We start from the raw sequence: 23,972 nt of genomic DNA, 5'->3' as shown, positions 1-23,972 counted from the left end.
TTCTGGTCATTTATTCATCTGTCATTGTTCCTGCTCTGATTTATCTCCCACAGACCACAGCCTTTCTCTGATATAATACAACACTTCGATAGTCGTCTGAAAAGTGTCACAAGTAAAAAGTAATTAAATAATTAACAAGAGTTTACAAGAACAGCAAAGAAAATAAATGATAGCGGTGAAAATGAGGACAATGAAAAGACATTAACAATCAGGTCCTCCAATGAATAACGAGCGAGGCCCACAACGTTTTAATTAGCAGGCCTGTGGACGGCACAGTGATTAATGAACACAATTTTATTTAAGCTTTTGTTGAAATTAATAACAAATTGACATTTAATGAAAATTACTTACTACCTTCAGAACTAAATGCTCCCCAAAACTGTTTGCATTGTGTTAAATGATACTTATAATAATAGCAAAGCCACTAGTTTCAAACAATTTAAAATTGTAAATTAAAAATATATATATTTTATTCAATAGAACGTGAACAAATTATGTTTTCCCAAAGACTTACGTACTTGTTTATCACATTTGCATATGCCTCTTCATTAATTACAGTATAATAATAGGATCTTCACCCCAAGACTTACTTTTTCCCCCATTTATTTAAGATCTTACTTGGTATAATGAAACCATATGACCACTGGGCCAGTAATAATAATAATAATAATAATAATAATAATAATAATAATAATAATAATAATAATAATAAATTAAGAATTCATATTTGGTTCATGGGCCCAGTGTCACTTATTCTGGAGCCATTAGAAAATACTTCCTTGTTATTTGATTTATCATTTAATGTTATGATGGCTTCATGTACATTATCAACTTAATATCAATTTCCTGCATTTTTTTCTTCTTTTATTGTGTTTTTAATAATATTCTGCCATTTAGTTTTGGACACTTGTTTAATGATAGCATTAACAAGCTGTTTAATTGCTTCTGAGCTAAAAAGGCTCCTGACCATCTCAATGGGATGGAGTTCACTGTGATGAGAAAATAATATGGATACAGCATGATCTCTCAAATTTAGCCAATAGGTCAATCCTATTCAACGTTTCTGGAAAGACTCTTCTGAAAGTTATCTTTCTTTCCAGAATTTGTTTGGATCTTCTTTTATTTCATATTGATTTTGTGATGATGGTACAATAGTAGTGTTGCAAAATCTCCCCCATCCATTTCTTGGGGAGAGTCACCCACCCCTTTTCTACCTCCAAAAATAAGCGCACTGTCTGCCAGCAGTGTGCCATTATACCAGTGGTATCATGTGGTGAGGATGTTTGGCCCAGTTAGTGAATCTTTCTGTGTGTTTCTGCCTGACCGAGTCTGAGTGCAGCAGGTAACACCATCTCCATAAAACACAATATATTCTCTCTCTGTGAACAGATTTACGTCCGTGCCTCTCAAAATAGAAGTCCACGTTCCTTATGAAGCTCAACACAGTGGTGTGGGGTATTTCCACCTAATTAGGGTCACCATCTACTACTGCCACTGGGGCACTAGTATAGCTGCTTTAGCTGCACTTCGTCAGAGATGCCTTAGATCTTTCAAATTATGTGGAGTCCTCTACTATACAGATATTGTTCAAGAGACCTGATTGCAGACAGACCCTAATTGACTGTTTTATGTATGTATTAATATTTTAACAAGACTTGAAGATGAAAGACCTCTCTTTTTCTCTCTCGCTGTCCTGTTCTTACTTCTCTCACACACTGCCTCTCTCCTACCATTCTCTCTCTCTCTCTCTCTCTCTCTCTCTCTCTCTCTCTCTCTCTCTCTCTCTCTCTCTCTTTCTCTCTCTCTAAGCCCAAGCAGGCTAATGGAGTGGAGGATCGATGGGAATCAGGGTGTCATATTTGAGTAAGGAGGCTGCAGAGTCGCTGCACAGTGCTCTGGGAGGCTGGAGGCTGGATGGCGAGGCCAGCCCGACAATCGATGGTCCTGTGTCAGATGAGCTGTCATTCAGCCACTCGCAGTTGATTTTGACTTTTATAGCTAACGTGTTTCCTTTAATTTGATCATTTGTAAGGAGGAGGAGGCTGTCCGCACCAGGGTGACAGCGACGGATGGACGTTATTTAATGGCTGTCAATATTTGATAAACCCCCGGGTTTTGGGTTTGGCGGCAGCATGTGTCATCTTTAGCCCAGCTTAAGTCCTTTAATATTCTGCTCATCCTGTTTCGCCCCAGCGTATCTCCCAGAGAAGGCTTTAGTTCCAATATGTTTTCATTATTCAGTATTCATTATTTTTTTTTTTTTTTTTTTGGGCCTCTCAAAATATTTACCCTGGAAGCCATTTACTGAGATAGACCATCCAGGATGTTTTAACAATGATACATTCCACAATAAAGCCCTGCATAAAATCTCACGAACATGGGAGCGCCTGAGATGGGAGATGTCAGGGCACAATGAATTACTGTTTAAAGCATAGAGACACTGGAAAGAGGAATTATCCACTCCCGAGGTGAACTTTCTTCTGCTGTGCAGGTCCTAATGCTCTCTCGATATGAAGTCTCAAGATTTCTCATACTCTGGCTAACAGCTTTAGGCCTAAGCCTGGTTCACATTAAAATAACACTTAACCCCTGAGGTTTGATACACAATCCCAGTTATCTAGTTATGTGACTTACATGTTTTGTGTCTGATGTCCTTTTTCTTAAAGAATAATTACATTCTAACAGACGTGTTATAAAAGTGATTCTACAGTGAGTCTACATTCTGTAAACACTGAAACACACTTCAGTTATGATTTGTTTGTTGATGACTTCTCTACTTGTCTACTTTCTTTTTAAACTACAGCATAATAGTTTAAAACTATAAGTCTCTTAGTTTGGTCCTAATGTTGCCATTTTGGAATGAGAAAAGAGTTCCTTTCTTTCATGTTGTAGTGTTTTCAATATTTCATTAGCTGGCAGATGCAAGAAAAAGGTAATATGTCTGGGGGGAAAAAACGGAAAAAAACATGTATTTTTTGGAACCTGCACAAGAATCAGTAAGAGTTTAACATGAACTAATAAGTAATACAAGGATCAAAACACGCTACCTACTCCAAAAATGTACAAGTGCAACCAATAACAGATTTTCCACCGAGCCTACCAAGCATTTGGAGACCCGAACGATTAACATGCCACACCATTTACCTGACTAACCTGATCGGACTTGGCAACTGCCAATACTTAGTAAAGATGTGAATTCATCCAGTCCAAGAGGATTGGTTTCAAAGAAGAGCTACATTAAATTCCCTAATGCCTCAATCCTCTTTTGTTCTGTAGTTCTCTGCTTTGCTGTTACCCCACTGCACTGCATATTTATTGCATGCATTACTCTTTGTTTATTGTATGCCAATCCTTCATCATGTAAACTCTTTTAAACATTTGTATGTATTTATTTATTTTAAACACAAATAGGATTTCCCCCAATATTTATATTGCTTTGAATATTCTTTTATTGTAACCCTTGTAGGACAGCTTGGATATTCTTATTATTATACTAATAATGTTGAAGGGTTAGAATGCTCAACAACTCTAATATTGTAGAAAGAAAAACACAAAAAACAAGAGATATATGTAGAGAGGTTTTTCAACAACAGAATCATTGCTAATTAAAAAAATTAAGATGTACGGCATAATTCTGTAATATGCTATGATCTGCGACAGAGGTATTTTTAAAAAAGCATCAATACTTTACAAAAGTGACATGCCAGAAAGCCCCAAGGAGGATGTTCTGTGCAATAACAAATTGGACAATGAAATAAGACAGCTCAATAACACCACAGACTAATTGCAAGCACTGGGCAATATTCATTAATTCCCACTGTAAATTGCTGGCTCGATTGATCATATCCCTCATTTGTTTAAATAAAATTGAAATGCTTGATGAAAACAGCATCGGCAACAGCTCAACAGATTTTATATCATGGGCTTCTGTTTACTGTCATTGCCATGTATGGAATTTAGCAAAGTGAATTATATATTAAACAGTTGCTGATTAATACTGTTACCCTGAAATAGACTAGCTGCATAGCTAAAATAAAACTGACATGTCTTCAGGTAACACGACACTTGCCATGCATAGTAAATTAATAGAATGCCTTGCTGTACATGTATGATAGAATTCTGTGTTTTGTGCACCATGTGATTATGAGGACATTGTTGACTTATATCATGCAACAGGGATCACACTCAAATATTTGTCAATTAATCTATTTAAAAATGACAAATAGTTTTTGCGTACGAGCCGTCACCAATGTCGCTATTCGTTGTCCACTTTGTTTTTTTAAAGAGGAATTTCCAGTTGTTTCCCGTCAATTAGACAATCAGATGAGACATTAGATAATTGCATCACTAATCCATCAAATCTAAATCACCCATAAGGAAATCAAACATGTAATTAACTTTTAAACCACACAAAATTTTAAGATAACATCAAACTAAAGTATATATCTGAGGGCATCATAAATACGTATTCAAAGAAATACTGTCAGATTATATTCCTCGTTCAGACCATTGGGCTGTAAAGTTTTTGAAGAGTGTATCCAAAAGCATTCTCTTCTTAATAACATTTTCCAATATCACCACCTCAATTTTGTGTCCGTGTTCAGTGAAATGACCGGCTACTGGAGAAGTTATGTCTCTTTGTCTGATATTGCTCCTGTGATCATTCAGTCTGATTTTCAATTTCCGAGAAGTTTGACCGATGTAATATTTATTAAATGGACAAAATAAAAGATAGATCAAGTTGTTTGTGTTGCGTGTGATACATGATTTAATCTTATAATGTCTTTCAGTGTATTTATCATTGAAATGGTCTGTTTCCCACATATATTTGCAGGATGTAGATGCTCAACATGGGAAGCTCCCTAAAGTCTTTGGTGTGTACACACTGCTTGTACTACACAATCTCCGATATCAGTTGCTATTTTATATGTAAAGAGGGGTGGATGTTGGAAAATATTATTAAGAGTTCACTCTGAGTTTGACACTGTCCGCAGGTTTATGCTCAAGTCTAAAAGCGTGGAAGATTGGAACCAAATATTCTTTTTACTCAGAGCAGAGGCCAAGGGGTGACTTGATTGAGCTCCTCGGGACCTTGAAAGGAATAAACAAAATTGGTTCCAGCGGTTACCTCAAACTTTCCTCATACAGCAGAACATGGGGACATAAATGGAAAGTCCATAAAAGAAGATTTAGAACTGATGGGAGGATAAACTGTTTCACACAAAGAGCGGGGGGCGCTTCAATCAGAGTGTCAAGCAATGTTGTTGAATATATACTAGGGACCCTTCACGAATCGGATGCTGCATTAGAATGGCTTTGATTTAAGGACTGAACGGAGAGCTTTTGATGGGCTTGCACTTGCATTTTGGGTTGGGATGTTTTACAGTCTTATGACAGGCTACTAATAGATTATTAATAGCTGCTTATGACAGACATTTATAGTTGTGTCATTGACCCCGCTGTAAATCGTTAATGTGTGTCGTATGGTGCGGTTTACTTATAACAGAATATCAATCCTGTGTTGATAGTCACCTGCATGTCTAAATAGAACAGACATGGTGCAAAACAGATGGAGTTGAATGTTCCTTGTGAAGCATCCAGGCGTTTTGTAGAGGGCATATACTCTTGCAACCCTCTGATCCTGCTGCTCTTGTTGGAAAGGACAAATGGATGGATTTTCCTGGGAAGACTTTGTAACTTGCAACATGCTGTGAAGAAGCTGGCACTAAGTTCAACAAACCAAAATGCTTAAGGGATCATACAAGCCATGCTCTTGACAAACTCCAGACCTCAATCCAATCGACTTGTAGGAATCGAAGAGAGGTATTCACAATCCCAAGCCATCTACCATGCAGAAAAAGAGAGTAACAGTCAAAATTCCTTGCTTAGAAGTGTCTAAAGCCTATTCAAAGACTACAGGCTGGATAAGCATACCCCATTGTACTTAATAACCTAAATACATGTAAATATTGAGCGCTGGGGTGTTAATTCATTTTAAGAGTGTGTTTTTAGAAATGTGATGTTTTTTGTTTTGCAGATAGGCAAATTCTAATAAATGCATTTGTAACGCTGCATTTCTCTAAATAGATCTTGTTTTGTTATCGCTTTGCTTCAGTACTGTTAAATGCAAGCGATACGGAAGACAACAAGCTGTAAGCGAAGAGTGGGAGGGTGAGAGAGCACAAGCATTGTTTAACAAATATGGTAGGCATTCTGACATAACCGAGACAGGTAATTTGATACTTCAAACAAAAAGCTTGATCCATTGCGGAGATAAAACATACCCTTGGGAGCGATCCATAGGCGCGCGGAGTAAAAGCTGCAATATGCACACGGTATATCAAAGAGAAGTCTGCTCACCGAAGGGCAAACCTCCCCTGAGCTTCATGACAGAGAATGAACACACACAGCAGCACGGCGGCAGAAACACTGAAAAGAGTACACCTGCACTCCAAACCTATTTTGTGTACAAGCAGAGCAATTAAAAGGAAATGTGCAAATCGTGTTCCCCTTATCACGGAATAATTGACAAATTAGCTTTGGCTGTTGTGCAGCTGAAAGGCTGAGAGCTAAGGCCTGCAGAGTGTTCAGTTCACATACTGAAAAGCAACATCTGCGCTCAAGGCACCATAATCAATTTAATTGTGGCCTTAATATCCATCTTCAGCTTCGTCAGAGTAGCACCATGCTAGGAGCATCTGTAGAACATGTTTGGCAGTAGGAGTGTGAATTCCACAAATGTCCACCAGCTTCTAGGCTAAGATAAGACCACTGAAGTAATTTACCTTGAACCTAAAGCTCAGAGGACAAAGGTGTTTTAATTTGAGGACATCATAACAGCGTCTCTCACTGCCGAGTCCCCTAATTTGTATTTCCACAAAATGTTTCCCTGTAGGCCCCAGTGGCTGATGTGTGCAAGTGTGTTTCCTTTTAATTGTGTTACAGGTGAATAACTGTGTCTGTTCACTTCGCTGGAGCAGAAAACTCAAGTTATTTAGATATAAATTTAATTTCTTTACTCTCCTAGTAAACAAAAAGAGAGAGTTTTTTTTAAAGAAGGCACACCGCTTAAATACAATAGATGGTGCTGACTAGAAGACACATGTTCACAATAGATAGGAAATAAAAAAGGAGCATCAGAAAGCTTAGATATACAACATCAATGATGATTTCAAATCATGGAAAGTAAAGATAGATATTTAAAGCTATTTAATGATCCTTTGTGACATACTGAAGTCAAACCAACGAGCACAGATCAATAAAATGGGTGTCCAAACAACTACATTACATTATTCCCATGCAAATATGTATTTTTACCTGGGAAATGATGGGAAGATACTTGGAAGATTCTAAATCCGGAAACAGACTGACACAGTTTATACAAAATCATCACTTCAAAATCAGTGAGGAACACAGACCACGGGAAGGCAAATGAAGATCCAACATACTGGGGGAACCGGACGCACCTGGACTCAACTACCAAGCTATGTTTGTGGAAGTCAGCTTACTGGTTTCCTTAACAAACTACTTTAGATGGAGATGGAATTGTTGGAATGACAAGCTGCTACCAAGCAGACAATTAGGATCGGACGAGTGGTCTGAAGACTGCTCCAGTCTTAACAAGAGCCAGCAGTTACTGGATTTAAAGATGCATGGCTTAAGTGAAGGGGGATGAGTCATGAAAATTATTCCCTGCTATGTGCTTCAACACAGCGTCTCTTCGCGTGAACAGTCAAATTAAAATACACAGCAGGTTATTTTGTGGGTTGTTGTTGTTATGTTTTTGCTTTACGTGTGACTTGTCTCACCTATTGCTAGTCATGCATGTATGGATCTGCCTTTACAAAGCAAACCGCATTAATAAAATATCATTGTATTACTTGACTGGCAGAGGCGTATGGAAAATATGTAATAACAACAATAAACAAAAACAGAAATGCTGAAATGTTTATAGTAGTTAGATCTAATTAAATAGTTGCTTTTGGAGAGCCTTCTGCATTTAAGGGCAGTTTACCCTTTCTTTCAAATGCACTGTTAACTTTAAAGCATGGAAAATGCTTTTTGTATATGCTGCACAGATGGTCCTCGGTCCGGCATTGCTGCTGCAAGCCTTTCTACGCACAACTCCTCTGAAACCAAATGGAATGAGGTGAAACAAACAAACAAGCAAACAAATAAATACATAGACCCCCCCAAAAAAGCAGAGATACTGAATTTAAAAAGAGCTCAGCGTGAAAACGGCTTCAGAGACTATCCAGGGGAGAGGAATTTTGAATAGCTGAAATATTCAACAGGGGGTAAGGGAATAAATCTGTCCGTTGTTTTAGCAAGCTTCTGAGCATCCTGTTGGTTTTTGCTATTCAAGCTCCAAGCTATAAAGCTCCTAACAAAAGCAAAGCCACTGTTTTGGAGAGGAAGGGGTATGGGGCAGTATGCATTTCAAAAGAAGGAGCCTGGTGTTTATCCAAGCTGCAGAAAACAACAGGACATCCCTTATGAGTTGTGGTAATATCATATCCTGACTTTACCTACCTGTAGTTTGGCCACCTCTTTTTCACATCATTCAGCTGACCGTCCTCAGGCACGGACACGGACACTGTCCCAGGGCACAGGCACAGCCCCCCTCCTTTAATAAAAGAAAAAAGGAAACAAAAGGCAGTTATCATGACTGCAGGAATGCTGAAATGAGCTGTTAAATGGCACAAATCCAGTATGAGTCAGAGCATCCCATTGATATCCCACTGGCTTTGTCATTAGCGTATCTGTTCCTCTCATGGTTCAGATCCTAAGGTTCTTTCTTTTAATCTCATGTAATTCCAATAGGAGTCAGAATTTCTGCTGACTGACTCCAACTTAATGATGCAGGTGGGGAACAGTCCTTTATGAATGGTTTCTTATCTGTTTGGAGAGGAGAAGTCTTCACTTCAGTTCTGTTTCACAATTCCAAGAAAAGCTCTCTGACATCCTTCCCGGCCTTACATCCTCACCGGGCCGATGTAAACACAGTTAAAGCAACTACAGGTGTTTTCCATACAATGCTGAGGGGTTTCCATGTTCACATTAGGACAGATAAACAACACCTTGAGCCTGTGTTTTGGTTTTTGGTGTTTTCAGCAACGATCTGATTTCTAACAGGAAATTAACCTCTTGCAAACTGGAACTGGCATTACCAATCACATCGGCCAACACAACTTAACATTCATCATGACATAAAGTTTGGCATGACTGCACATTAAAATGATAGAACTGAACACTACGTACCAAACTATATATAACGGTACTGTAAAAAATGTAAACAGGGCATCTATACATTGACATGCACCATTAATGTCACTACATAACAGAATGGAGGATAAATATTGTACCAAAAACAGAGAAGAAGTTATAATTCAGTAGAGAGAAAAGCCCAGGTTTTAGTTTTCAGCTCATTTTTCAGATTGTGTTTTCATATCAATAAATACATAAATCATCCATCCATCCATCCATCCATCCATCCATCCATCCATTTTGAATAACCATGTCATTCAGCACAGGATTGCGGTGATCAGGAGCTTAACCCAGAAGGCAAGAAATAACATAACATAACATAACGTTTAAACAAATCTGTATGGCCTTGAGAGTCATTTACACATCATGGCATCTGCTTTTCAATCAATTAAGAGGGAGACCATGAAAGCACAAAATACGCTTGCTTGTATCAGGTCATTTAGCTGTCCTGGAAGTTAATCAGTATCATACAGTACATGTACAGTTGGATACGCTCGATATAAAAGCTATATTTGTAACAGAAAAAGCCCACGCTACCCTTCAGTGTCAGGCAGTACTCTCGGGAAGGCACATTGTAAGTGAAGGGTTTGTTTTCTAACATGATAATGACCCTAAACACACAGCCAGACAACAGCTTCTATTATATAAATGAGAAAGCAGTACCTACAGCAATAGGTGGTGGTGTTGTCCTGGATAAGGGTGTCTGCTAAGAAATAAATACATAATAATAATATTAATAATAATATGGGATACACAAAATAGAGGGTTTTAAATAGTTTATTTTGACACTTTTGCACTTTAGTCCTGACTCCCAAATCTTCACCCGATAAACTGAGACAAAGGTAAGACTAGATCCTGAAAATGTTCTCTCTCTATAAAACACATTCAGATAAAAAGTAAACAGTCCAAACTTGTTGGTTTTGTTTTGAGTATTTCACGGCGATGAACGAAAAAAGGGGGTGTCTTAGAAGGATGGATAGATTGAAGGGGGAGGGGGTTGAAAAAGAGAACAGAAAGAAAAAAGCAAGACATGGACAGAGGGGGACGGTGATGGCAATACGATGAGATAGATTTCTCCTTAATTGGCCTCTAAGCTCACAGATGCCACTTACCTTTTCCTCACCTGCCTGTCTGCCAAAACATTTTCTAGAAAATGCACACACAAACACCCCCAAACAAAGAAGGAGGTAAAAAAGTGTTTAAGCTGGAAAACAAAGCTATCTCATCCATCACAGCTATTCTTCCCAGAGTTTTTCACTACAGTACAGATAGTGATATGTAGACATTGAATGACTTGTTGGTTGACAATATACACAGTTAAGCCACATTTGGAACAGAAAAAAAGTACTTTACGATAAAAATATGTAATATACAATAAACCAATATCAAGGTTTAATAGAAAAAGTGGTCTATAATTAGATATACAAACAGATTTTGTGGATATTTGATAACGTTGAAACATTTCAGAAGAATAGTGCAAGATTCTGACGAATAAATAACAACTGGATGTTAAAAACAAATGGTACAAGAAATGCAGAGAAGGTTTCGAAGGTTCGAAGGTTTAAATCAATAACATATAGACAGAGCTTATGCTTTTACAAGAAGCGTATAATTTCCTAGTTGAAGCATATAGGTGACATTGAGGTTAATTTCACAACCACAATATTAAAGATAACGTGTTAAAGTAATTACAAATATAACAGTGTCTTCTCTATGATGTGAACATGGTGAAAATAGTGGGACTCACTGTGAGATCAGCATGTTTTTCTACATCTCAGCTCACGTAATCTCTGGGACCTCAATTGCAATATCTCTAACCCGCTCTGGCTCAGAACTGTTACAATACACGGCAACGACAACTCTGTACTCTGTACTGAACCTATCATAATTAAGGCTAAATTTCGATTGACCCATTAGGATTATTACTTTTTTCCTGGACAATCCTTAATGTCATTGCACTGCAGTGACAATATATGCTTTAAGTGTTGCTTTTAACAGCCCAGTGTAACTTATGAGAAGAGCACCACTTGGGAGCGCAGTGATGTATAGAAATGCAGTGAAGGTTCATTGGTAATTGGGTTGTGGTGTTTGATGTTGTTGGCAAAACGCAGTGGCAGGTTATTTAAAGATGGGTGAGAGGGGCTGAATGGCACACTACCATCATCAGTTACAGTGATGCATGATGGTGGGGTATGTCCATATCTGGAGTCGCATCTCTCAAGCTTAAAGGCCTATAAGATTTGGCGAAAATCGATGACGCTCTTGACAGATGTTCACTGAAATTAATTGTTTTCATGTTGTCTGCCAGGGTAAAACTGAAAATGTGTCTGCACTTGAAATAATTAGGAGGTCGTGATTTTGAAAACAACCTTCTGCAGGAGTCCGAAGCAAAGTGTGGGAAAAAAAAGAAAAGGAGAAAAAAATAATGAGACTGGTGGTCTCATTTTGTAAAAATATTCCAAGCTATTAGTCAATAGTTTTCTCAATACAGGATGGCTTAGCCTTCAAGCTCATTTTCCTTTCCAGATATTTCAAAGCACATACAGGGTAAATATGCTCAATTATGTCAAAATACTTAAGAAGCAAATTATATAGACTAACCCCTGCTGTGACCAGATTGAAAGATGAATGCTTTGTTTAAGAAAAATAAGTCATTCAGCTGATCTTCTATAATCTTCTCTAGAAACATTACCTAAGGAACTGGGGTTTTGATTACTCCAATCACGTGGCAAACTCGTATTTTTTTGTGGCGGTGGGGGGTTGTCTTTAGTATATGTGTAACTGTGCTCCTTTTAAAATTTGAGGGAAATCAAGTTTTATTGACTTTGCTGATATAAATGATGCAAAACACTGATTTGGAGCAAGGAGTCAGATGCATAACTCACAATTACAAGTGGCAACCCCATGTTTTAACATAAAGCGACCAACGATCTGTTGATTGTTGTTCATGAACATGTTGACATGTGGCTATATTGAGCGGTTGAAATTATACTGAGGTTATTTTTTCCTGTGTGGTTATGAGGTTGAGAGTAACAGTATTCATAGTGAAGGATTAAATGATATTTCACATTACTAATATTTCTCGTACTGTTGCTGGTGGAACCATAATACCGATAAGCCTGTCAGACATCAGTCAGCGAGTTTTTCTTCTGTATGATTTCACAGAATGGCACTATACCATTTTTTCTCTGTCTGTGTTTTCCAGTGTTGTATTGTTTCTGCACTTTCTGTGCTTCTACACTGTAAAGACAGCAGCAGTGTTACTCCCTCAGTGGTCTTTACAAATGGTGTGTTTGTTGCTCATTCCTTAAAGCACTCTGACAGACTTACTGTACCTTTATGGCAGAAACTGGAGTAGCATACAAAAAGGTAGAAACCAATGTTGTCAGTTGCCTTTTCTTTCTTTCACAGGGGAGGGTGTTTCACTTTTGTTTGGGTGAGGGCTTTAAGAAGTGCTTGTATTGTTGTTTTTTTATACTGTTGATATTTTTATTGATTTCCCTCAATACAAACAGTACAAATATACATTTTCCAATAGTGTGTGATAATGAAATTGTTAATATATACATATATGAATTTTGGACTGTTGCTGAGCTAAGCAGATGGTGTTTGCTTTTTCTTTCACTCCAGGATACTCACCATGCATAACACAAACGAACAATACATGAACAATTGGACTCAGAACAAACAAGCTCCACTGTACTCCTCCTCTCAGTGTGCCAGTGGACAAGAGAGAGAGAAAGAGAGAGATGTGTGTTTGATGCTGTTTCTGCTTTTTGTGGATAAAAAGCTCCTAATCACATAGGGAATATATATAAATATACAGGTATACCTTGCATTGCACAAGACAAGATGGGTTCCAGAATAAATCATGCTAAATGAAATCCATGCTAAATAAATACATTTAATTGATGGGAACAGGTTTCATAAATGTGAAAACACATGCAAATAAGTTAAATACTAATATAAATGATCTGTTAATCAGACGCTTGGTTTGTATAATTAGCAATAATACAAATAATAATGTTAAAAAAATATATAGGAAATGTTATTTCCTTGCTCCTGACTGATGCTCTGTCGCTTAATTTTAGATTCTCCATCAGAACCTTCACTTCCGGCACATTTTGGGCCCATGATAATAATTGTTTAATCCTTTTTAACATTTTCTCTCTCTCTCTCTCTCTTGCTCGCTCTCTTTTAAACTAAAATAATGAAGCTAAACGGACAACACATTGTTCACTTTGTGGATTGGAATATATATATATATATATATATATATATATATATTAATTACTGAACATAGCTAAACATTTTTTTAAAGAGCTACACCATCTATCTATACAAGGTGATTGTTGCTTTCAGTTTTGCTAACGTAACATATAATTTAAAAATGTATTAAGTTTGTACAATATTGTTTAATGCTTACAATTGTTTTACTGTTTCAAAAGAAACACCACAAAGAGTGTGATTTCCATATCTAATCTTATCTCAATCAATACATAGCACTACTATTGCCAATTTCCAAAGTAATTTTGGAGAATGAATATAATCCCATTCTTCTTCTTTGCATTCCTTACCTGGATTTACAGAAAGTGTGACTTGTCTCAAGATCATCCATCTTTTATGGAATTTGTTTCACGTCCGTTCCACCTGCCATGCATCTTGGGTAAAAAGACATTTGTTAAAGAAAGGTGACGTCCTACATTTCTATTAGTCTCAATTAATCTTTCTTTCCTCTGATAATTTAATGGTGGTAAGCAAGCCTAGGAAAATTGATGTTTTCAATATATAAAACAGATGCTGTTTGTCATGAAGCAGCATTTGTTTTTTTCCCACAGAGAAGATGTAAAACCCGGACTAGTTTAATGTCAAGGACAAAATTCTGCACATAAGTGTCATGGTACAATCTTGAAGAAAGTTCATTGGCAAGGGATTTTTACTTTTAAACAACACGGTACACTGCAAATATCCTTCCTACTTTGTTTTATTTTTGGATTAGTGTAGAGATTTAGAGAGCAGAGATTTGCTGCTGAAACCAAGAGCATGATTACTTGAAGAATGGCAAAGAAACATTTATTTGATGGGGCCTCATAGCAAATGAAAGATCAATGTTTGCAGGCATCCGTCCCACCTCCCACACCCCCCACCCTTCCCCCCCCCCCTAAGGTTTTGAAAATGAGTTTACAGGGAGAGATTGAGAAAAATCTCAGTGTACATAGGGGCAAAGGAGAGGGACAGCAAGAGAAAGTGAGTGAAAGAGAGAGGAGAGACAGGGTGGTTGAGTGGTTTTAGATAAAGATTTGTGTTGTATTTTAAACCCCTATCGCTGCCCGGTTGCAGCTATTAACGAGAACCCATTACACCGTTACACAGAGAGCCCCCCGAGACCTCTGTTTAGCGTGCTTGGGTAATTCAAGGCAAATAGAAAACCCAGCAGCAAAAATATATTTAATGGTGAAAAAAGAAAATGCGCTGAAAGAAGGCTGAAGGGCAGGTGCTTTGACTCTGCTTCATGCAATTTAACCATTCTTTATTCCACATCTGTGCAACTCCCACTCCAAAGACCAGTTTTCCCCACAACACTATATACACTGTATATATAGAGTACACATACTGCATAACCTTTATCAAAACAACAGTAATTATTACAATTGCAAATGCTGTTTACAATCACTGCAGATTTGGTTAGACTGGAAAGATGAAAAGAAAATGAAAAAAACATGGTTATTTGTTATATATCATACAGTAATCCAATCAATGAAAATAAAATCAAGCTGTATTGAGGTGCTGGTTGTATCTAATGTAAATGTTGTAAGTAAATTGTAATATTCTGCAGCTAAAGCCTCCTTTTCTCCTTTTATTATATACAATATATCAAATATATATATATATATATATACATATATATATATATATATATATATATATATATATATATATATATATATATATATATATGCAATGGAAAAACCTCTTCCACACCCTAAAATCACACAGTTGGTGATGCTGATTTCATACAAATATATAAAGGCTTTAGTGATAGAATTTTACAATTTACTTACAACATTGACAGTCCTGTTGGAATTTCTATTAGTTCGTAAGCCAGTTCCACATGGCACAAAAGGTTTGACCAATCAAATCAGGCACTTGTGTAGAATCCTATTTTCACGTACCTAAAATTAAGAAAATCTGTCAGTGACAACACAAGAATATATGACCCAGGCTGTTTGTAAGATGGACATGTAAATATAAAAAAATGTATGGAGTTAGTATTCAAAATGAACACATGGAGAAACAGTCAATATTATAAAAAAAAATTACATACGTAAACCAGTGGTCCTTCTCTATTACCACACTGACTCCAGAACACCCTGCCAGTTCCACACTATTAAGAGTCTGCTTTTCATGAGTGGAGAGAGTGATTGATCACATTATCTCTCCGAAGCAGGGTGTCAAACTCAATTACACCGAAGAATGAACTGTAATTAGATATTAGATTGGCAGCTCGGAAATACAAATGCATCCATAAATAAATAAACAAATGCAGAAATAAATAGGTTAATTAATTAGAAATTCAGAATAGATGGAAAGAAAGAAAGGTGTATTCATTTATCCACATGAACGAACAATGATGTGTAAGATTTTTTCTGAAGGTGTCTGAACAAAATGGAGTGTACGCATCCCCTGTGTCCAGACACCGGTGTTTTGGCGTATTGGGTTTATCGCTTTCATATGTACTGTGGGTTATATGTATTGAAGGATGCTACTGGATCTTTACCAGTTATCATGCACAATCTTCTGTGGGGATGCTTCATTGTCCAAGTCGAGGAACTGTTTGAGTTACAGTCAGTTTCTTGAGATTTCTGCTTTACCATCAGCAAGTCCTGAGACCACAAAGGCAGCTACATGGGAGACACTGAAAACCGATATTTCAGTGGGCAGATTACACAGTGAGGATTGCCCTAGACAGTGCAAACCTTGGAGGAATGTGTACATGCCTATTGTTCAACAGATCAATCTGTGGAGGCAGCTGTGAGGTTGAATATCAATTAGTCTTTCCTTTGCTGAATATTAAAAAGGGAATCCCACCTAACTGAATGTTTGTGTGCATGTGTTTGTATGCAAATACAGAATAGAAAAGCTAAACACCAGTATTTATTTAATGGTTTTCTTGAATATTTATTTATTTATCTTTGCCTTTGTAAGTTATGTGATTAAATGTCTTGTGAACATAAAATTCAACCACAGAACAGAACAGAGATAAGAGAGCATGTTTATCACATTTCAGGGCTGAAATTTCAGAGGAGGTGCATTTCTCCTTTTTTCCTACTTTGCTTTTGAAGTTGGACCAGAGTTTGTTCCTTTTGGATGAAAGTAGTTTTTCTTGTTTTTCTCTTTTTCTTCTTGCACAATATCTTTGAAGTAATACATATACTGCTGTACAAACAGCATAGATACTATTAATATATTGATAAAAAGACAACATCCAAGAATCTTGTAGAAGCTCACGTTGATGTCCTCTGAATTGTCAGACAAAAAAATGTGTTGTACAAACTTAAATGAACATACATACATACATGCATAGATACATATATACATACAGTTAGCTCCATACATATTTGGACAGTGACACAATTGTCATCATTTTGGATCTGTAGGCCACCACAAGCAGATAAAAGGTCTAGATTTGATTTCAAGTGTGGCATTTGCATTTGGAATCTTTTGCTGTTAACCCTCAATATGAAGTCCAAAGAGCTGCCACTGCGAGTGATGCAAGCCATCATTAGGATGAGAAATCAAAACAAACCAATCAGAGAGAGAGCAAAAACATTAGGTGTGGCCAAATCAACTATCTGGTACATAAAAAGAAAGAACACACTGGTGAGCTCAGGAACAACAAAAGGCCCGGAAGACCACGGACAACAACTGTGGTGGATGACAGAAGAATTCTTTCCCTGGTGAAGAAAAACCCCTTCATAACAGTTGGCCAGATCAAGAACACCCTCCAGGAGGTATTTGCAATGAAATGTTTGAAAACATTTTGGGAGTGTGTACTTATAGAAAATGTTAAAGTAATGCTTACGTTTAAGAACATAAGAAAGTTCACAAACAAGAGGAGGCCATTAGACCCATCGTGCTCGTTTGGTTTCCATGAATAACTAAGTGATCCAAGGATCCTATCCAGTCTGTTTTTAAATGTTCCCAAATTTTCAGCATCTACCACATTGTTGGGGAGTTTGTTCAGATTGTGACGACTCTCTGTGTGAAGAAGTGTCTCCTATTTTCCATCTTGAATGCCTTGAAGCCCAATTTCCATTTGTGTCCCCGGGTGCGTGTGTCCCTGCTGATCTGGAAAAGCTCCTCTGGTTTGATGTGGTCGATGCCTTTCATGATTTTGAAGACTTGGATCAAGTCCCCACAAAGTCTCCTCTGTTCCAGGGTGAAAAGGTTCCTCAGTTCCTCAGTCTCTCTGTAGGACATTCCCTTCAGACCTGGAATAAGTCTGGTTGCTCTCCTCTGAACTGCCTCTAGAGCAGCGATATCTTTCTTGAAGTGTGGAGCCCAGAACTGTACACAGTATCCAGATGAGCTTTAACTAGTGTACAGTCTGAACATTACTGCCGTTCTCAATTCTACACTTTTGACAATATACCCTAACATCCTGTTTGTCTTTTTTATTGCTTCCCCACATTGTTTGGATGGAGAAAGTGAGGAGTCCATGTAGACTCCTAGGTCTTTCTCATGCGATACTTCATCTAGTTCTATTCCTCCCATAGTGTAATTATGGTGGATATTTTATTACCTGCATGTAATACCTTGCACTTGTCCACATTGAATTTCATCTGCCAGGTGTCGGCCCACAACTGAATATTCAAGTCCCATTGAATAGCCTGTCCTGCCAAGATTGTATCTGCTGAGCCACCTATTTTAGTATCATCTGCAAATTTGACAAGTTTGCTAACTATCCAGAGTCCAGATCATTAATATAGATTAGAAAAAGCAAAGGCCCTAGTACTGATCCCTGTGGAACTCCACTAACAAGCTCACTCCAGTTAGAAGCAACTCCTCTAATCGACACCCTCTGTTTCCTATACATCAACCAGTTCATAATCCATCTACTTACATTACCCTGAATGCCTACAGCTTCCAATTTGTTTAATAATTAATGTGTTTAAGCTGTCAAGATTATGACTTTAAGACTTGCAGACAAGACATTTTTTATGCAGTGAAGATCGGAGGATAAAAATGCTGTAAATGCTCTTGGCCTTCCATTTCCACTTTCAAAACCATTTTTGAAACGTTATTTTGGGCAGAGGTGTAGTTGTTAAATCAGTAGTGATACAGGCAATACCATTTTATTCCATTTTGAATTGCAAATTCACTCTATTAATAACTATAGTCCCTGTCCCTTGCTGTCTATTTGTAAACATAATATTGACTCTGAAGAGAGTTATGCTTAGGAAATGTGCCATCGTCAGTCTTGCACCCTTACTCTCAATATATGCACTATGTATTGACACAAAGGACCCCATCCTTGTCCTTTAAAAAATTAAAATAACAAGAAGATGAAGAAGAGGAAGAAGAAGAAGAAAGCTTTCCCCTTAACCCTGGTGATATAGATGTCTTTTTTGTCTCACCAAAATGTTTCTTTGCTGTCAGGACTCAGTTCTCAGTTCCAGCCGAGGTTAAACTAAAGCTTTGACTAAAACACATTTCAGATGTTACTTCTGACACTCCTTCATGTTAAACCCAGCTTCACTAAAAGAGACAGAAGCAAGAAAAGTGCAGCTCAGTACAGGAACTGTACCTGCCTAAGTTTATATATTGTATCAAACCTTTTTTCTCTCCATTTAATTTAATTTCCATGCTCACCCTTTCAGGTGTAAATATACTGATATATTTCGCTTTGTCCCATATTTCAATTAAGAAACACTATGTTCAGATATTGGTATTTAATGCTGTTCCAGGGTAATATCAATTATTGTGTACCTTCATGTTCCTTTGCCCCGAGTTGTGAATGAATGGTTGATTTTGATCTCTGTACCTGGACTGTGAGTTGAAAATTTAATTTAATTTCTGGGATGGTGGTTAGGGTTTGTTTGGAAGGTATAAACACATTTTTTTTTCAAAGCTTTTTTGTGTGCACTGATCTTCAAAGCTTTGTTCGTGATTTTGTATGGCAGAGTCTTTGTTTAGAGTACCTTGTCCTTTCGATGTGTGTTCAGAGACAAGGTGTGATTCTTTGAATTTCCCTTCTCTCCAGGAGCGTGCCTCTGCTGGCACTTCAAAGTGTGAGATGTCCATTTCTTTATATATATATGTATAGATGGTGTGTGCGGTATGAGCCCTCACTCAGATTCGAACCACTATCCCTCACCAGCATGGTGACAAACCAACTATGCTAAAAGACTGGTCTCCTGACGTGGGGGGTTTCTACACTCAGAGAAGGATTACGGCACACTAAGGAGCTCAAACACCATGAACCCCATATATATATATATATATATATATATATACACTCACCTAAAGGATTATTAGGAACACCTGTTCAATATCTCATTAATGCAATTATCTAACCAACCAATCACATTGCAGTTGCTTCAATGCATTTAGGGGTGTGGTCCTGGTCAAGACAATCTCCTGAACTCCAAACTGAATGTCTGAATGGGAAAGAAAGGTGATTTAAGCAATTTTGAGCGTGGCATGGTTGTTGGTGCCAGACGGGCCGGTCTGAGTATTTCACAATCTGCTCAGTTACTGGGATTTTCACGCACAACCATTTCTAGGGTTTACAAAGAATGGTGTGAAAAGGGAAAAACATCCAGTATGCGGCAGTCCTGTGGGCGAAAATGCCTTGTTGATGCTAGAGGTCAGAGGAGAATGGGCCGACTGATTCAAGCTGATAGAAGAGCAACTTTGACTGAAATAACCACTCGTTACAACCGAGGTATGCAGCAAAGCATTTGTGAAGCCACAACATGTACAACCTTGAGGCGGATGGGCTACAACAGCAGAAGACCCCACCGGGTACCACTCATCTCCACTACAAATAGGAAAAAGAGGCTACAATTTGCACAAGCTCACCAAAATTGGACAGTTGAAGACTGGAAAAATGTTGCCTGGTCTGATGAGTCTTGATTTTTGTTGAGACATTCAGATGGTAGAGTCAGAATTTGGCGTAAATAGAATGAGAACATGGATCCATCATGCCTTGTTACCACTGTGCAGGCTGGTGGTGGTGGTGTAATGGTGTGGGGGATGTTTTCTTGGCACACTTTAGGCCCCTTAGTGCCAATTGGGCATCATTTAAATGCCATGGCCTACCTGAGCATTGTTTCTGACCATGTCCATCCCTTTATGACCACCATGTACCCATCCTCTGATGGCTACTTCCAGCAGGATAATGCAACATGTCACAAAGGTCAAATCATTTCAAATTGGTTTCTTGAACATGACAATGAGTTCACTGTACTGAACTGGCCCCCACAGTCACCAGATCTCAACCCAATAGAGCATCTTTGGGATGTGGTGGAACGGGAGCTTCGTGCCCTGGATGTGCATCCCACAAATCTCCATCAACTGCAAGATGCTGTCCTATCAATATGGGCCAACATTTCTAAAGAATGCTTTCAGCACCTTGTAGAATTAAGGCAGTTCTGAAGGCGAAAGGGGGTCAAACACAGTATTAGTATGGTGTTCCTAATAATCCTTTAGGTGAGTGTATATATATATATATATATATATTTTTTTTTTTTTTGTATTGTGTGTGTATACAGTATATGTAAGTGCTGCTAGTTTTGAGATGTCTGGTGACTGGAGTGTTTGTATTTCTACAGAGAATATACATTAAAAGAATAACAACAAATTGTTTCTTTCTTTCTTTCTTTCTTTCTTTCTTTCTTTCTTTCTTTCTTTCTTTCTTCATTCCTTGTTCCATTTCTACTGTGATTTGTAAATGTATTCCTTTATGTACACGTTTTATGTCCGTTTTGTGGCCTCATGTGTAAACTGGGGGTGTGGTCATGGGCAATACAGTCAGTGGGAACTTCCTGCTTCCTAATTGGCGGCATGGATAATGAAGTAGGAGGGGCTGCAGTGGAATCTTGAATAAAGGATGTTGGACAGTTACAGGATATGACAATAATTCAACAAAGTGTCACCTGATTTCATTTTTTTGTGTTTTGCTTTACTTATATGGCTAAGATTCTATTTTAAAGTGTTTTATTTCATCTGAATTTCCTGTTTAAACCTCTCCAGAGACCCCACATGTCTGAAATAGATTACCTTTCAATATTGGCCTCAATGACATTTTTGTTTGCTGAGAACACAACCTGTTGCTGAAACTGGTGGTTCAGTTTATGCGTCAGGTAAAGCCACTTTCCTCTCTTCTCTCTTCTTCTCTCTATACCCAGCATATCACCATAGTAACAGCACAATCAAATATTGCCCTTTTCTCCCAGAGCATTGCAGTGTATTTCACATCAGAGACAACACAGAGCTATCGTGTCTAAATAAGCCAGCTCAAAGACGTATATTCTCAAATAGTTTTGAAAAACTTAAAATGTCTGTACTTTCTACTCCAAATCCTTCTTTTGCCCATTTAAGGCGTCAGTAGTTTACAACACCGATTTGTTATTTGGTGTGAGGTTTACATGTAAAATGGACGTTTGGCTTTATGTGCTTGACTGAAGGAATAATGGTGCTGGGTCCCCAAAAGAGTTAAGACGAGTCCTGTACCACCAATGCAGAATGTATAAGTGCTTGTTTGATGTCCCTAATGTCTGATCTAATGTATGTTTAGTATAAATGTACTTTATTATTATTATATATTTCTTAGCAGACACCCTTAGCGAAAGAACTCTGAGATGGTGGTATATGATATTGTTACTGGTTTGAATGAAGGAAGTGGAGGGGAATGATTGTTTTAGAGTAGATTGTTAATAGGATACTATTACAGAGCATCGCTTGGTGGAGAGGAAGGATGAAGTTAAAGGAGGGAATGGTGCCCGAGGAGGCCGATCTGGGTGGCAGGAACAAGGATCTGGGTATGGGCTGTAAGGATGGATGATCGGATCACTGAGAGATCTAGATGTGGAACTGCCCAAGGGAATGGAATTGCAGGGGTTAGTAGAGCCAGACCCAAGGCTGCGGTGTGATGGCAAGCTGCATCGGATGGGTCAGTGAGGAAAGATGGCAAGAAGTTGGAGAGCAGGGCCCATGGCTTTGCACAAAGGCAGGGAGTGCGACAGGGAAACAGCATGAGAAATTAGTTCCTGGTAGAAATTGTCGGAGGAATACAGTGCAATATCCATTTTAGCAAGAAGCATTGGCCAGATGGGGAGGAAGGCATAGATGGGAAAGGAGGGTGGGGGTCTAGCACAGGTAGGCAGAGCGATGATCTTAGCAGGTCCGGGGGTGTAGTGCTCTAACCATGCAAAGCGATGAACACTGGGGGTGTTTGATAAGGACAGAGTATTTATACTATATTGGACGGAAGTTAGAGAACTGAATCGGACCCAGATAACACACAATGTTGCCACAGCATTGTAGCAAAGTCATTTAATTGACAATGTTGTGTGTTAGCTGGGGAGTAATCTACTCCTGAAATTGTATTTGAAATAAAAAACAAGAAAAGCCTATTGTTCTAACTTTAAAGATAATTTAACGTATAACAGATATCATTGTAATGTAGTATCTTGTTTACTCATTTATTTGGTGTGGTTTATATTCTATCCCAATTAAATTAGAGAGACACTCCTGTTAGTAATTCATTTTGCCCTTTAAAGGATCCTGTGCTATGTATGTGAGTTAGATATTAGACATTAAAGCTGTAGCTTTTACTGTATTTTTGTATTATTATTGTTCAGCTATTTAGTTACAAAACAATGTTCTTTGTATTTAATTTAAGGGAATGAGTCAAGGTGGCAGATATTGTATCACACTCATCAAAATGTCAGGGAGTAAGTGCTTTTAATCCGTAATTGGAAATGGATATATTGCCTCTTGGAAAAAAATATGGAATTTCATGTAATTAAAATGATTGCATGATGTCTTTTCTTTCCCACCCTGTTGAAGTATCTTATTAACATTGGTTTCTCTGCAAAGCGATCTCCACATTAGTTAGGATTTACACTTTAAGAATGTTTGGGCTACCAGTAATTACTTGATACCAAATTGTCAATGTGACTTTAATTCACTAATTCCCTTTCACGATGTCCAAGACCATTGTTGTTTAATTGGTACTGTATTTTTTGAAGGCTGTTCCATTACAGTTTAGTAACAATTACTTCCACAGAATAACTTTGACTTGTTTTACTAAATGCAAACAAAGGCATTCAATACATTGCAGGAGGCTGCAGAAATGATGGATTCAATTTCTTGATTAGGAATATTTTGCTTTTTCACTCATCGATGACATTTTGTCATGTCGGAGTAATGCGCTCTCAGATGCTTAACCCAAGTTAGATGAGCCATTTCTGTACCATTCACAGTGATACAGTGAGAGTGTGTTTTAGAGCCACGAAATCAATGAACATATTATTTAATCAGAGAACAAGAATTGTTCGTTTGATCAGGTTCCAATCAACCTGAAGGAAAATAAAACATTTTCTCACTGAAGTGGTTAATGAAGATTCTTCTCTTTTTCATTTCTTCTTTTTTTGGGTGGGCTGTTCTGAAGAGAATGCATTGTCGAAGGGTGGGGG

The sequence above is a fragment of the Amia ocellicauda genome, chromosome 8 (genome assembly GCF_036373705.1).
Source record: "Amia ocellicauda isolate fAmiCal2 chromosome 8, fAmiCal2.hap1, whole genome shotgun sequence".
NCBI lineage: Eukaryota > Metazoa > Chordata > Actinopteri > Amiiformes > Amiidae > Amia > Amia ocellicauda.
This window is presented reverse-complemented; position numbering follows the sequence as displayed.